Source organism: Oryzias melastigma, linkage group LG1, assembly GCF_002922805.2.
Source record: "Oryzias melastigma strain HK-1 linkage group LG1, ASM292280v2, whole genome shotgun sequence".
Classification (NCBI taxonomy): domain Eukaryota; kingdom Metazoa; phylum Chordata; class Actinopteri; order Beloniformes; family Adrianichthyidae; genus Oryzias; species Oryzias melastigma.
In genome coordinates this window covers 17855970-17870410 of record NC_050512.1, presented here as the reverse complement: position 1 = coordinate 17870410, position 14441 = coordinate 17855970, and positions in this window count along the sequence as shown.

Genomic DNA, 14441 nt, shown 5'->3' with positions numbered 1-14441 from the left:
GATAAACGAGGCTGAATACATTTCCGAGGTTGAAGTTCAAGTGGTGCGCCATGTTCTGGAGTCAACTGCCTGGCCCAAGCCAGGGACGTTTAAAGGACATAATCAAAGCATCCTTTTAAGAAATTAAACTTAAGGTGTTCTTGTTTTGTCCTTTTATCAGTAAAATTCATCCTACTCAATAACCAATTAAAAGATGGAGTCACATCATTAAGTCAGTAAACAAAATTATTTAAACAGCATCAAATGCAGTCCTCATATCTAATTTCTCGTGTCTTTTATATCATTTCAATTTGAAAATATGACGTCTTCTGTTTTCCAAAATACATTTATGCCTAAAAAGATTACTTTCTCATACAAATGATAGTTTTTCTGTAATATGCAATAATACCCATGGTCTCTAAGTGACATTTCGTAACGGAAATCTTTGGGCTGTCCTGAAATGTGAGTCCCCGTGAGATGCAACAAGAACGTGGTTCAAACAGCAAACGAGCCAACTTGGCTCCGTTTTGTTCCACCAAACACACGCAGGACAAAATGTTCTATAGGCACATGTTCTCTCCACGTGGATGTGGGCCAAGTACACCTTCAAACACATTTACCTCATGTGTTGCTGGGAAAAAAAAGAATGAACATGAACATTTTTCTTTTTAAAAATCTAATTTTAAAGCCAACCAAAAGTCAAATCTACGAAAATACTTCCTATTTAAAATAGAGTAAAAAAATCAAGCAGATTCTAGAACTTATTTATTTATTTATTTAGCAAATGACCAAAAAAATGCACATTAAGCTGTGCGTAAAGCTTTCTGAACTATTTCTCTTTTGACCACTGGAGGGCGCTCGTGTAGTGGCTGACCACAAGTCACTTCTCAAATACAAAATACATTCACTGGAGAAAGCAATAATGTTATAACTTAACATGTTAATGAGTAAAACATAATTATTAGGTAATGTAATTTAAAAGAAACCCCTTATTTGCGATAACACCGTCTCTGAACTATAATGCTTTACATGATTTTTGCACAATGTTTGTTCAATTATTGTGTTTGTAATACCTGCAGAAGTATAACAAATAGTGTGGAAGTCCAAGGGTCTGCAGCAATCAACCCTTAAAGAGCCACAATCCAGTAGGAGCCACAGTCTTACTTCATCCTTTAGCAAATGAAGACACTGATTTGTATTATTGCTGTTATTTTGACAAATATAGATTAAACATCAACATCAACAAGTTTAGCACACATTAAACATAAATATATATATATTTTAAATTTCAAAATATGAAATAATTTTAAGCTGCTAACAGAGTTTTACATGACTTCCTTTTAAGATCAACCCATTGCCGTAACAGTAGTATAATATAAGTCAGGAATAAAATACTTAAAAAAAAAAATATTTTACTGATGTGGTGCATCTTAGCCAGACATCTAGTAATCTATTTAACCTGATATAATTTTTTAACCAAAACATATTTAAAACGTCCATTGCTTATTTTCTGGGGCACTTATTCACCCTTCAGTTGATTTTCTGTGGAACAAAACAAACATCTGTCCAAAAGCTAGTTTAACTTGTTATACACACTGCCCTTCAACTGTTTGTTAAAATGTTATGATTTAAGTTTTAGTTGGTTTAGTTGCTTATTTTTGTACTTTATTACGTACTTTGTAAAATGAAAACCGTTTCCCTTTTATTTTATTTTAACCCCAAAGCTACAATAGAAGGGTAAATAAAATAGGTTGCAGACCCCTGGTGTAGTTCATAAAAATATGAAGAAAGGTTGTCTACATTAAAAAAAATATTTTAAAATTTGTGAATAATAAAATAATGACACACAAAGGTACACTACTGAGTTTTCAATCCCTGACTGCTAAATGTGATCTACAGCAGACACATGTTTGTAGGCTCTTACAAATGCGAGATTATTTTGATAAAAAAATGCACAATTAGCAATTTAACGTTAAATGAAACAAACTTCTTCAAACCTTTACAATTCAAATATAAATAAATCAATGTCAATTTTATACATTGCACTACTAGATTCTAAAAAAATTCAACATTTTATACATAAAGTAAAATGAGAGAGAGAAGCTGGCATTAACACTTCTGAAAAGGGAATGTGGATGAAAGGTCAAAGTGAATTTAGAAGGTATAAAATGACTGACCAAAATAAATAAATAATGTTTTTTTTTCTTTTTTTGAATGAAACATGATCTCTTTGAACAGTTAAATTTAGTAGGTTTATTATTTATTTATTGACACTTGAACAATTTACATCAATGTAATTTCTCCTCCGGATCCACCTGTTGGGCTGCTGTAATGCTCAAACTGTCCGTTAGGTGGCAGTATAGTGCTAGATCCCAGGCAGCATCCTCGACCTCCTCAGGCCAAATGTGGTTTCCAATACACAAAGGTACTTTTCCTCACTAACTTCCCACACGATAAAATTTATGCAGCACTTTACTTGCTTCTCGTGGGGAAAAAAACCCTTAAGTAGCTCCCACCCAGCAGGTCAGAGGTCAGGCTCAGCTGCAGGGCTGCAATGTGGAAACTGGATGGGAATTAAGCATCTTGTTCTCAACCGAAATTAAGCGCCTGCACCTGCTTCCGAGCAGCCAAACTCCTCATGTTTCTGCAGTTTAAGCATGTATGTTTACTTTACAGTTGAGCTGTGAGAGTCAAACACCTTGAACCGGAAGAAGACTGATGAAAAATAAAACTTTTTTTTATATTTCTTTATTTTTATCAGCTCGTGAAGGAACATCAACTATTAATTAAAAATAAAGTTAATTTTCCCTTTTAGTTTTTAAACATATCCATATATACATAAAAGAGGAAAAGGAAAGTATCTCAAATAATATCAGAGATGCTTTTGTGTAAAAAAAAAAAGTCTCTTTTCTCCTCACTTTAATCCAAATCTAATGTAGATTTTGTAATAATGTTGCTTGGTAACCCTGGATTTTGGATATTGAGAAAGGGGGTCATTATGTGGATGGGCTGAGCTTGGATTAGCATTTTGAGCATGAAGAGCTGCAGGTGTCAGACAGTTACCCCTCCCTCGGACACACTTACACACAACCATTATGCGCCACTACAGTCACTGATTTCGTCGGGTGAGAAGTTGATGTGAAAGACATCTTTTTACGTCTCCGATCTCCCACTGTCTGTGCCAGACGAGCAGCAGCTCAAAGGTAGCAGAGATTACGGATGTGAGACGGGGTTAAAACCAATCACAGTCTCTGCTGACAACAGGAACAAAAACAACACAAAAGATTGAAAAATGGGTGAAAACAGACACACAGTAACTGAAATTTGTAGTCAAATGAATTAAATTACATCAAATATTTCTTCAAAAACCCGGCTTTCCTCTCACACATTAACACTTCTTTAACTTGTTTCAAATCTTCCTATTTTTATTAGTTACAACTTGATTTGACCTCTTAAATTAGACTGAAATACCTTTCTGATTTCTCTTTGACAGGACTCCAGTTAAGCAAAATCAACTACTGTGGTAATATAACCCAAAATGTGACGTGGACGGCAGGTCTTATGAGGTTAAACAACTCAAATCCAACTTCCAATCCAATATCTACTCAATAAAAGGTGTTAACCCATAAGAATCCAGACAATTATTCCTCAAAATGAAAATTATGCATAATAAATCACAAATCAAGTGGACCACGTCATACATTTCTGATGTTTTTTCAGTTATGCCACCATGGGTACCTTTTGCATCTTTTATATTATAAAACTCCAAGAAAAATACTTTTAGATAAATACCATATTTTGTTATGATAAATAAAATCATACAATTTTAAAGGAAGATAAGATGAAATTAGAAAACCAAAAAGAACACAGCAGATCAAGTTTCTATATGAAATACAGCAAATAAACTAAAAACTAGTAACTGGACTAAAGTAATTTTTGTAGCCCTTTTAATCAACCTCTTTCATTTGGCTTACACAACATTTATTTTAGGTATTTGCAGTTCTTGTCTGCTTTGCACATGCACATGGATTGACAGATTGAAAGCATGCAGTTTGACGGAGGTCTTGGGTTAAAAAACTGACCTGAAATAAGCAGGAGACTACCTGTGTCTGAGTTTTCTGAATCTCTTCAGTGATGTTCTGAGGTTCACTTTACTTGCTTCTTTTATTAAATGCACATATTTATTTTCTTTATTAGTAAGCGTTATTATTTTATTTTAATTTTCAAATGTTTGGAGTAAATTAATTGGTAGAAAGTTAAAAATAGGACTGATAGGGTTAATAAAAAAATTATCTGGTTTATAACAAAGAGTTTTCAAAGGGTTTTCAAAGAAAATTCAGCTTTTTTTGTAAAAGTCACCATATTATTATATTTCTGACAGATGTAATGAGCAGGACAAATAAATCATCTCCTTCTACTTTTGGCCTTTCCAGGTTTATGGCAAATTTTCTGCAAAAAAGATCATTGGTTTACGTATCAGTCACACTTTTTAAACACCTGTGAGACGATCACATTTACAAGAACTTCCACTGACACGTTAATGTACTGCTGATAGATGTGGCCGGGTACAAATCACTCTGTTTTTCCTCCAGCTGAGGAGCAGCAGAGCAGGCAGCTGTCACAGATTAGACTCCCTAAATTGGATAAATAAGGCTTTAGCTCCAGTCCATTTTCAGGATTTAGGGAGTTAGGGAGCCTGATGATCATTGAACAAGGTCAACCAGTCAAGTCGTTTTTTAAACAACCTTAGATGTATAGTGCTGAAAAAATGGAACAAAAGGACTCCACTTAATAAGTAATTTTAAAGTAAAAATTAAGAAAAAGTAAAAATTGGTAGGAGCAAGCACTTAGCACCAAACTGAAAAAAGTGTCTTTTAAATCCCACGATGGTCATCTTTTGATCTACTTTGAAAGGGTTGCAAGCTATCTTTTTTATGATTATGAAGTTTTTAGCCAAATTAAAACAAATCAGTGTTGTCTTGTATATTCCATCTGCAAAGTGGAGGGAGTTTATTAGAATTCCTTTCTAAGTTTTTGGCGGGGAGCTTGTGGTCTGCAGTGTATTCTCATAACAAATTAGAATAATAAAAAAAAAGTCAGAAATGCAATTTTAGGCTTAATTTTCTTTATAAATGTCCTCCATCGCTTGAAAAAAGCCACAAGAACATGTAAAAAAACACAATTTTAATCGAAATGGGCCTATAACATGGTTAAAGATGCAACATTTTGCACTTAATTAGTTTGATCTTACAAGAAAAAAGAAAAAAAAGGGAAAATTGCATATTTAAAATGATATATTTTTCATCCATAACAGTGGGTTTTGACCACAATGTTTTTTGTTGTCCTGTAAGAGAAAAAAAAAGATTTCAAAATTGAGATTTCTCCAACATAACCGTGACTGTCTGCCAAACTGAGAGAAAAAAAAATTAAAAACATTAGAAAAATACTATATATTTAATTACTAAAATATGTTTTATCAGTGTTTACACTTCTTGCCTTTTTTAATCATTTGATCCTCAAAATATTCGAACACAATTAGAATATAAAATGTATATTTGTATCCGTTTTCTTGCTTCTTTTAACCATTCATTCATTTAAAAAACAACCCATGGGTGCAGAAAAGATTAAAAAGTAGCTCTCATGTGATAATAACGAAGAATTTCACCAACTGACTTTTTTAATCACTGTAGAAGAAGTGTACTTATAGTACCTTTAAAATAATGAACCCCCCACATGCAAATATGAGATCTGTGCCCCTTTAACTCTTCTAGCTTCTCAAAAACCTACAAAGATTAACACATTTTCACAGATAATCTTGAGCATCTTCCCAAGATAAAATCAAATGAAAGGGGTCATTTTATCAATGAAGTAACCTCTTTTAGTGAACTGAGAGATGACGACATTATTGCTTAACGGTCATTTAATTCAATTTAATTCAACACTGCAAAAACAACAAGAGAATCTTAGGAAGAAAATCACTTGTAAGTAGTTAATTATCTGTCACCTAACAAGATAAATCAAAATCTAGAAACAAGGAGTTTTACACAAGCAAATCCAAAGGAAAAATAAGCTTATGTACCAAATTGCAGTTTATATTGATCACAGCGACAGAAACTAGTTTAATAAGAGGAAAATTCATAATAAATAATTCTTAATAAATCATCTTAAAATCTTATTCATAGACCATACAAAAACAGTTTTTGTTTCTAAAATAATGATAATGAATGCCGGGTTAACTTGTTACTGAACGTTGATATCTTTAAAACTGAACCAGTGGAATTTAATGTTTCAAATCAAGTTTTTCTGTCATCAAGTGTATGGAGGGAATAACTGACTCATTTTTTTTCTAGATCTTAATGAGACAAAATGTTTCAACTGCTGTCTTTGAAAAAAGCTTGAAAAGGTTTTGAGCAAAGATAAAAAACCTGTTAGAATATCTTAAATGTCAAAAACAAGCAATTGTCAAAGAGATCATGCAAAATGCAAATATAATTGTTAAGTTGTAATAGGTTGCTCACAAATTGTCCAATGATTACCAATAACACAGAACAAAATAGTTAAATATACAAAAATCTTAAACTACTTTCAGTTTTTAGTCCAAAGTTGTTGTTATTGTTATCATTAGCAATAAAAAAAGAGTTTATTAAATGTGAGTTATTTAATGCTCCTAAATTATAGATATCAGGTCCCACTAAATGTTCATTATGTCTTCATAACATCTATTCTCTATTGAAAGTTGCTTTCAGATTATCTGAGTCTCTGCAGTAGATTACTTTGAAAAGACCTCGACGCCCTTGATAAATCAATTTGTTTTCCAGTGTTGGTAGATGTGTGTGTTTGTGTGGCTCTGTGTTTTGGTGCCTGATAAAGCCTCAATGACTGGTTGGAGGGATAAGTTGCTGTGTGTGCTTCCATCTCGATTTGATGGCCAGAGAGAAGCCTGATTGACCCTTGACCCTCTTGTGTGGGTGGCGATCCTCAGTGTCCAGCGGTTTAATGACCAACAGCCGCTGAGGGCACGGCGGGCTGCGGATAAGAGACTGGACAGGATGACCACCCTCTGCTTTGACTTTGTCAAACACGTCTTGCCCCTTTGGGCTCTTGTCATGATGAAACGGGATTTTCAAATTTCCTCACCAGTCACCCCAATGACATTGCAAACTGCAGCTTTATCAAAAATAATGTTTTTTAAATTAATTACGGCAACTTTTCTCAGCAGAATAACAACAAAAAAACATTGCTTGTGTGCATTTGCATCCCAAAATGTATTGTTTTAGTAGAACTACTTCAAGAAAAGTAACTTACTTACAATCTGAAGTCAAACCAGAAACATGTAGATTGTTACACATCGATTACAATAATATATAAAACCAAAGTTTACTAAACAAGAAAAAAATTATATGAAAAAGTCACAAGACCAGATGCAATTTTAGGCTAAACTATGCTTTAATTGTAGCTGGTAAAAGAACATTTTCTTGGTTGATTTAAATGCAAAAACATCTCCACTGTTTTATAAAATAACTTTTAAACGGCAATAATTAAGCTGAAATATTGTAAATAAAATGATCAATATAGTAATAAGATCTGAAATAGCTGTTCATAATTATCTCAATTGTTTTCCCTATTTAACTAGTTTTATGGTCTAAAAATGATCAATGTTGATTTCATTTAAGTTTTGAACAGATTTTGGCTCTAAATAATACCACTAACATTTGGATTCAATTCTGTTGACTATCATTCTCAGGCTTTTTCAATCTTTTTTTTTCACAATAAACCTCTGCCCTTATTTTGAAAGCACATTTGTGAATGATCCAATGTCAGTGTGTGTTGCTGCAAGTGAACAGGGTAATGAATTTTAAAGTGTGACAGAAGCAGCTCTCAGACATGCGGTTTCAGTGTGTGAGCTCCGGTGAGTGGGTGGGCGTGTGTGCCGTTAGGATTTGCAGATCTATGTATCTGTATGAATGTAGACGGTATGTGTATTAATGGGAGTGGGGGCTGGGAGACGGGCTCTGTGCATGTGTGAGTTTATGTGCTGGGGATAAAGACCTAGCAAACCAGCCTGGCTTAGCTGACAGGTGACAAGGGTTGTTGTGAATGGGGATTTTGTAAAACCAACAGTGAGGAAAAAGGCCGGGGTACCAGGGGACCTCTGAAAGGAGAGAAAGAGGACTTTTCTTCTGCCAGTTGAAGGAAGACAGAAAGAAGGTTTTTGGAAAGACTTAGGGATTCCTCTAATCAAACTGCTCCACCGTCTAGCGCACTCATTTTTATTCAAAATGGAGAAATGCTAAGTCAGTCCAAGCGGATTGATCCCTGTGTCAGTGCCTGTGTGGTATTTTCATTCTCTGCTTTCCGTTGTGTCCTCAACTTTGACATATCAGTCAAGCAAGGACAGAGCTGTTACAAAGAGGCCAGAGACAGCCTGATGGCTAAGAAGTGACATTTTTTAAATGTTCCATTTTCAATTTACCTCAGTTGGAGGTTTTCAGAAAAGTAGTGCAAGGTTCTTGTTAATAACGATGTTACAAAATAACAGAAAACATCAAGCATGAAAAGAGATTGTTTCAATAGAGAAATATTTGATACTGTAAATATTTAAAATGTATATACATTACTATATATCATTTCTAAAACTCAATTTGAAATATTTTATTATATAAGTGATCAAAGTTACATGTAATTATGCAAATATGTTCATGGATCAATTTGTATTCAAGTGGATGCATTGGAATGGAGCACAGCAGGAGGAAGTTTGTGGAAATACTTAGAAATGGAATTTTAATCTTATATTTCTGTATATTATCAGAAAAATGCCACAATAAGATGTAAAAAACACAAAAAACATAATTATCATCTTAGTAGGTCTTTAATTTGTACAACTGCCATAATGTTTTAAGAAAATAACTAGAATGTTTATCCAACAAAATGGAGAACTGACATGTTTCCACTACTGTCTCTAAGCTCTCCGGGTTCAAATCCAGATTACAACCTTTCACAAATACATGATGGAGAGATGCTTTAATGTTTCATTATTCTCCATTCACTGCAAAGTATATTCAATCTTTTGTAAGAACACAATCTGTTGAGAAATCAAGAAATAATTAATTTAGGAAATGGCTTCCATCGATGTGTGGTTCAGTGCGGCTCATGAACCTGAAGGAAGCACAGAGATAAAAGACAAACAGAAGATCAATAAGTGAGCTGCTTGAAGTCTTAAACATTCAACAGTTTAAGAACCATGGAGGTCAATTTATCTCCGTCCCAGAAGGAGCAACACATTCTTTACTGTTTACTGTTGAAAATACAGTCACTGGTTTGCATTTTTGTTGTTGTTACAATTATGATAAATATAAATAAACTACTGTGCATGAATAAAATATAAACATAAAAAGAAAATAGATGTTCAAAATATGAAACCATTCATAACTTTTGACGGGTTAACATGACTTTCTTTCTAAATAAGACACTCTCATGAGATCATCTCAACACAGAAGATGTATGGTGTAATGTCAACAGGGATTTAAATAAATAAAAAACATAAACATTTTTTTTTTAAAAAAACAACTAAGCAGTTTGTTTTACTGTCTGTGATGCATCTCATCTAGAGATTTGGAATTCTAACAAACTAAAAATAAATCTGAGTTAATTAAGTGACCCTTGATATATTTTTTGAACAATAACACTTAAAATCCTTGAATTTATTTAAAAATATAAAATATGGCTTATCATCCAGTGTTTCTTAACTCTGGTTGAGCTTACTCATCTACAATTGATTTTCTGTCCAAAAGTTCTAGTTCGACTTGTGATACGTACTGTCCTTCCATTGATTCTTAAAACGTGTTGAATAAAGTTTCAGTCAGGTTACGTCCTTTTTTTCATTTATTTATTTTATTTTTACTTTACTACTTACTTTCTTTATTCAATTAAAGACTTTTATTTTAAACCACAGAGCCACAATGGAGGAATAAAAGAGCCACATGTAGTTCTGGAGCTGCAGGTTGTGGACCCTTGTGCTGTAGGAGGGGATTAAAAACGAATCAAACATGTGAAGTCGAATGAGTGACGCCTTCCAATGTTCTAAACAGCTTATCAGCACTGAGGGTAAAAACAGCAATATTCCTTGAGAAAAGAAGGAAGTGGCTCTTACTGTATCAGTTAATCAATGAATAGCAAAAAGGATGTTTGAAAAAATCAAAATAAAAACAAACTGCAGATAGACAAGTATAACTCAACATTGTGGTATTAAAAATAAAAAAGGAAATCAAATATACAATACTGGGTATCTATTTGTGAGATGGGTAAATATTCTCTTGATCTTACAGTAGCCTATTAACGCAAAAATGTAAAAAAATTACCAGCAAAATGTAAAACTTTGTTAAATAAATTCTTCCAAGATACTCAAATTAGACTTGAGTCAACAAGGAAAATAAAATATTCATTTTAGTCAAATTTTAAATGGGTGAACAATTCACATTTTGATAAAGCAACCTGTCTGAAATATCTAAACTGAATAATAAATATAAATACTGTAGTTACAATGGGCTGTTCTTGCAGTCTTTGAGTGCTATAGAACACAATAAAGCCCAGGAGCAGAGTGACAGTCAAAGTAAACACGTTTTTAAAGGCCGATTTCCCTAAAATCCATTGAGAAGAAGAATACTACTCAGAGGATACAAGCTGAAAACAATTTTGGATTGTCAGAGTAGACGATTTTAAATTATTTTATTTAAAACGTAGAGAAAAAAAATGCCCCCTGACTTTTAAACCAGTGGTGAAGAAGATAACTTAATATAACTTATCTGAGAACCTGAACCTGATTGCTTTATGGTTCTCCAATTTATAGAGACATTGATAATGTTCAAACTGGACCAATTATTGAGTAAAACAGGTAAATCCTTAAGTCTGATAATTGACGACAAACTTAGGCCATTAATATTTTATCATTCTCCTGTATTTATCTTTATGTAAGGTTTTTATTGATTTGTCTTGTATTTTAACTTTTTGTGAAGCACTTTGTGTGTTACTTGCTGTAGATAAACAATAAACACATTTTCTGACTGAACACTGTGGTTTTTTTTTTTGGTTTTTTTTTAATATTTGATCCAAATTGATGCAATAACTAAAAATCATTGTTCTTCCCTGATTATATTGTTTTGGGGGATTTATTGTTTTTTCCATTTCAAATCTTCAGCAAACACATAATTGTTTTTTTCATAATGTGCAGATTTTAGATTGGCTGTAAAGCTAAAATTTCCGTGTAAAAAAGTAATATTCTCTGATTTCTATTTGACATTTTTAAGCTGCAGTCCACATTTGATTGTTTTTTTCCCTAAGAAAACACATTTCAAAAGTTGATTCCTAAAGCTGGAATGGCCGCACATGCAGGAGCTCCCCTCAGTGGGTTCATCTTAGAAAGTGGACTAACATCCCAGTGGATTAGTGGCTGGAGAGAACAGAGAAATTGGTAATTGTGTCTAAAGAGAAACATTTTTTTAGGGTTTAACACCCCTGCTGTGGCCCAGCCTGTCCAGCATTTACCCAAGTAAACAGTGGCCTCTCCCCACCCTTCCTCCATCTCCAGTGCACCCTCCACAGTGGCTTCCAGCACCCACAAAAAGAAAAGGGGAGCGCAGACACAACTCTCATCCTTTCCACAAACGTTCCAGATTAAATCATGAAATCATTTAGTGTTTGTGTGGTCCCCGCTCAGTCGATGGGGCGGCAGGCTGGATGGAGCAGGGAGAGGGACGCGCCTCAGCCAGTGTGTGGGAACCACATAGGAAGAAATCCCCGGCTGATCCAGGCCAACACACTTTGTTTTTCGGGCCTCTGCCACCACCCCTTCCCTCCTTCTCTTTCTGACTATCCATTTTTGGGTTTTCATTTTTATTCATTGGGTGATCGGGGTGGAGGGAAGGGTGTCAAAAAAGCAGGGGGCTGTTTGTGTGAGTCGGGGGCCTGTGTGTGAGGGAGGATAGGATGTGGATGTAGGTGCAGGATTCAGAGCAACAAAAGCCAATGGGTTGGTTTGCTGCGTCCAGGACTCTTGGACATTCTTCCCATGTCAGTATAATCACTACTGGGAGGTAGCTCCATTACGGATTACCATATCATTAATAGTATCCATGACTTTTGTTCAAAGGCTACTTGTGTAATGTTGCCTTGTGGATGACGGCTAATCCGCTGAGCTGCAGCTGTAGGAAAGAGGACGGGTAGATCCCACCGTCGGTCTGTCTTAGCCTCACAAACACATACAGACACATACAGAAGCATCTCCCTGTCACAGCCCACAGGGATCAGACCACTGAAAGACAGATACAATCAACAGTCAAATACAAAGTTCCCCCCTTAGCAAAAAAGAAACATCCATTCTACACTTCCCAACTGATCCCCCGTATAAAGCCGACTCCCCCCCCTTCTTCCCTGCTCCTCCCTTGTCTATGTGTTGGCTGTCGTCCTCCCATTAAAGCCCTACTCTCTGCTGAAGTCCTCCTCTGAGATGCTAGGCCAGATTAGAAAGGGAACAATAACAGTTTTCTGTGTAAAATGTGCATCTTGTTAGTCCCTTTTCTCTCCTCTCCTATGTCAGGGTGGGAAGAGAAAGGGAGAAGTATAAGCTGCCATTCACAAAGTTATCTGTGGGTGTCTCCTCCTCACAAAAGTTGGTTTGTTCCAGGGTTGTTTTAATCTCCTATTTCTGCCTCTATACTGTGGGGTTTCTGTTTTGCTTTTTGGGGGGTTACAAAAACATTTACGTTTCTTTATGCATTTTTTCATAGTTAACAGTTAAGCAAAAGACACTTTTTAATATGTGATAACATTTTACAATTTTTCAGGCTCAAATACATTTTTCAGAAAGGCTTGACATTCTGCTTTTTTACTTTATTTTCACTCAACAAGGGTTGTCCAACAACCATAAACATGAAGCTTGTAAAAATCAGGATCTGATACCGAGCTAAATGTAAATTTGTATAGTATGGCTGCTATCCTTTTGTTAGTTGTCTAAAATAGTCTTCTCCCTTGCTCCACCAGGAAATAGTCTGCTCCCTTTCTCCTGCTGTCTTCCCAATATCCCCCGTCTACTTGCGCCATTCTCGGATATGTTCAGGACCCATCCCAACGTGTCATGTAGAGTCCTCATAATGTTCTTTGGTGGATGCCACCGCAAAAATCGAATGAGCGTCTGCATGACTGTGCACAAGCTGGGGTTGAAGAGATCGCAAAGTTGGCGGATCGCTGCTAGTTTTGCAGATAAAGTGTTTATGTTAGCCTGGGGGCGGAGCATACTCTTCCTGGACGGTGGGGTTCTCAACTTGTGATATAAGCATGTGAGGACCTACATTAACATTAAAATTTTCTTTATAAATGTCCTCCATAATTATATAAATGCCACAAGAACATGTTAAAAACTAAAAGTAAAATTTTCATTGGAGTGGTTCTTTGTTTAACAAAACTGGATTTGTTGCAAAAAATAACTGCATATGTGAAACTATTACATGAATTGCAACCAAGACACAAACAAGGTGAGATGTATGATCTGGACATACACATGCTGAGGGAGGATTACAGAAGAGCTGAGTGATGATTATCAAACCCATCTGTGATTATGACTATGGACTAAACAGGAAATTAGACAAAAAAATAAATAGAATCAAGGAAACAGAAATAAAATGCATTGTTGGTCAAATCAGAAAGGGATTTCTTTTACATCAGCACACTTTATTTAATATGATGTTCATGTTCTTGTTCTGAAGTCTGTTGGTGTGTTTGTCATGCGCTTAGTTGTGAAAGGTCACAGTGAGGTCAATAGAGGTCGGAAAGTTTCATTTCTTTATGTATAGTTAACCAAACTGTTTTTTCTCTTCAAGTAAATTAAGTATTTTTGAAAGTATACATTTATAATTTTTCATATTTATTCTGAGTCTTTTTTTGGATAGCAACCAAAAATTTTCACCATGAACACACAGAAAGTTTTAGTTTGATGACATTCAGTCTGAACTCATGCTGACCCCTGAGAAGAAGTCCTACTAAGTTTTTCACCTTATTTCTTTCATTGGAGTGGTTACTCACGCGGTGACCTCGGGTGACCTGCGGAGACCCGGGCTCCACCCTCTCTGGCCCAACGCTGGCTCCCAGGAGCAACTTAATACTGAGGAGTGTCCGTCCGTCTGAGGGACAAAGGGGGTGAGCATGGTACGCTCACCCCTCTTGAGTCCAGCCAAGCGCACAGGGAGCACATTAGCACCTCTGGGTTTTATTTCCCTTTTCTTTTTGGATCCTGCAAAGAGTCGACGAGGGCGTCAAATTTGTCAGGTGCCTCAGATGGAACGGCCTGACCAGTGCGCTGGTCAGATTCCCAAAGACCTTCATGTTGCACTCTCGTGATTGACATTGTCGGTTTTCATATCCTCCACACGCCACTGAAGCGTTGCATCATGACAGGAGGGAACCAGCCCCAA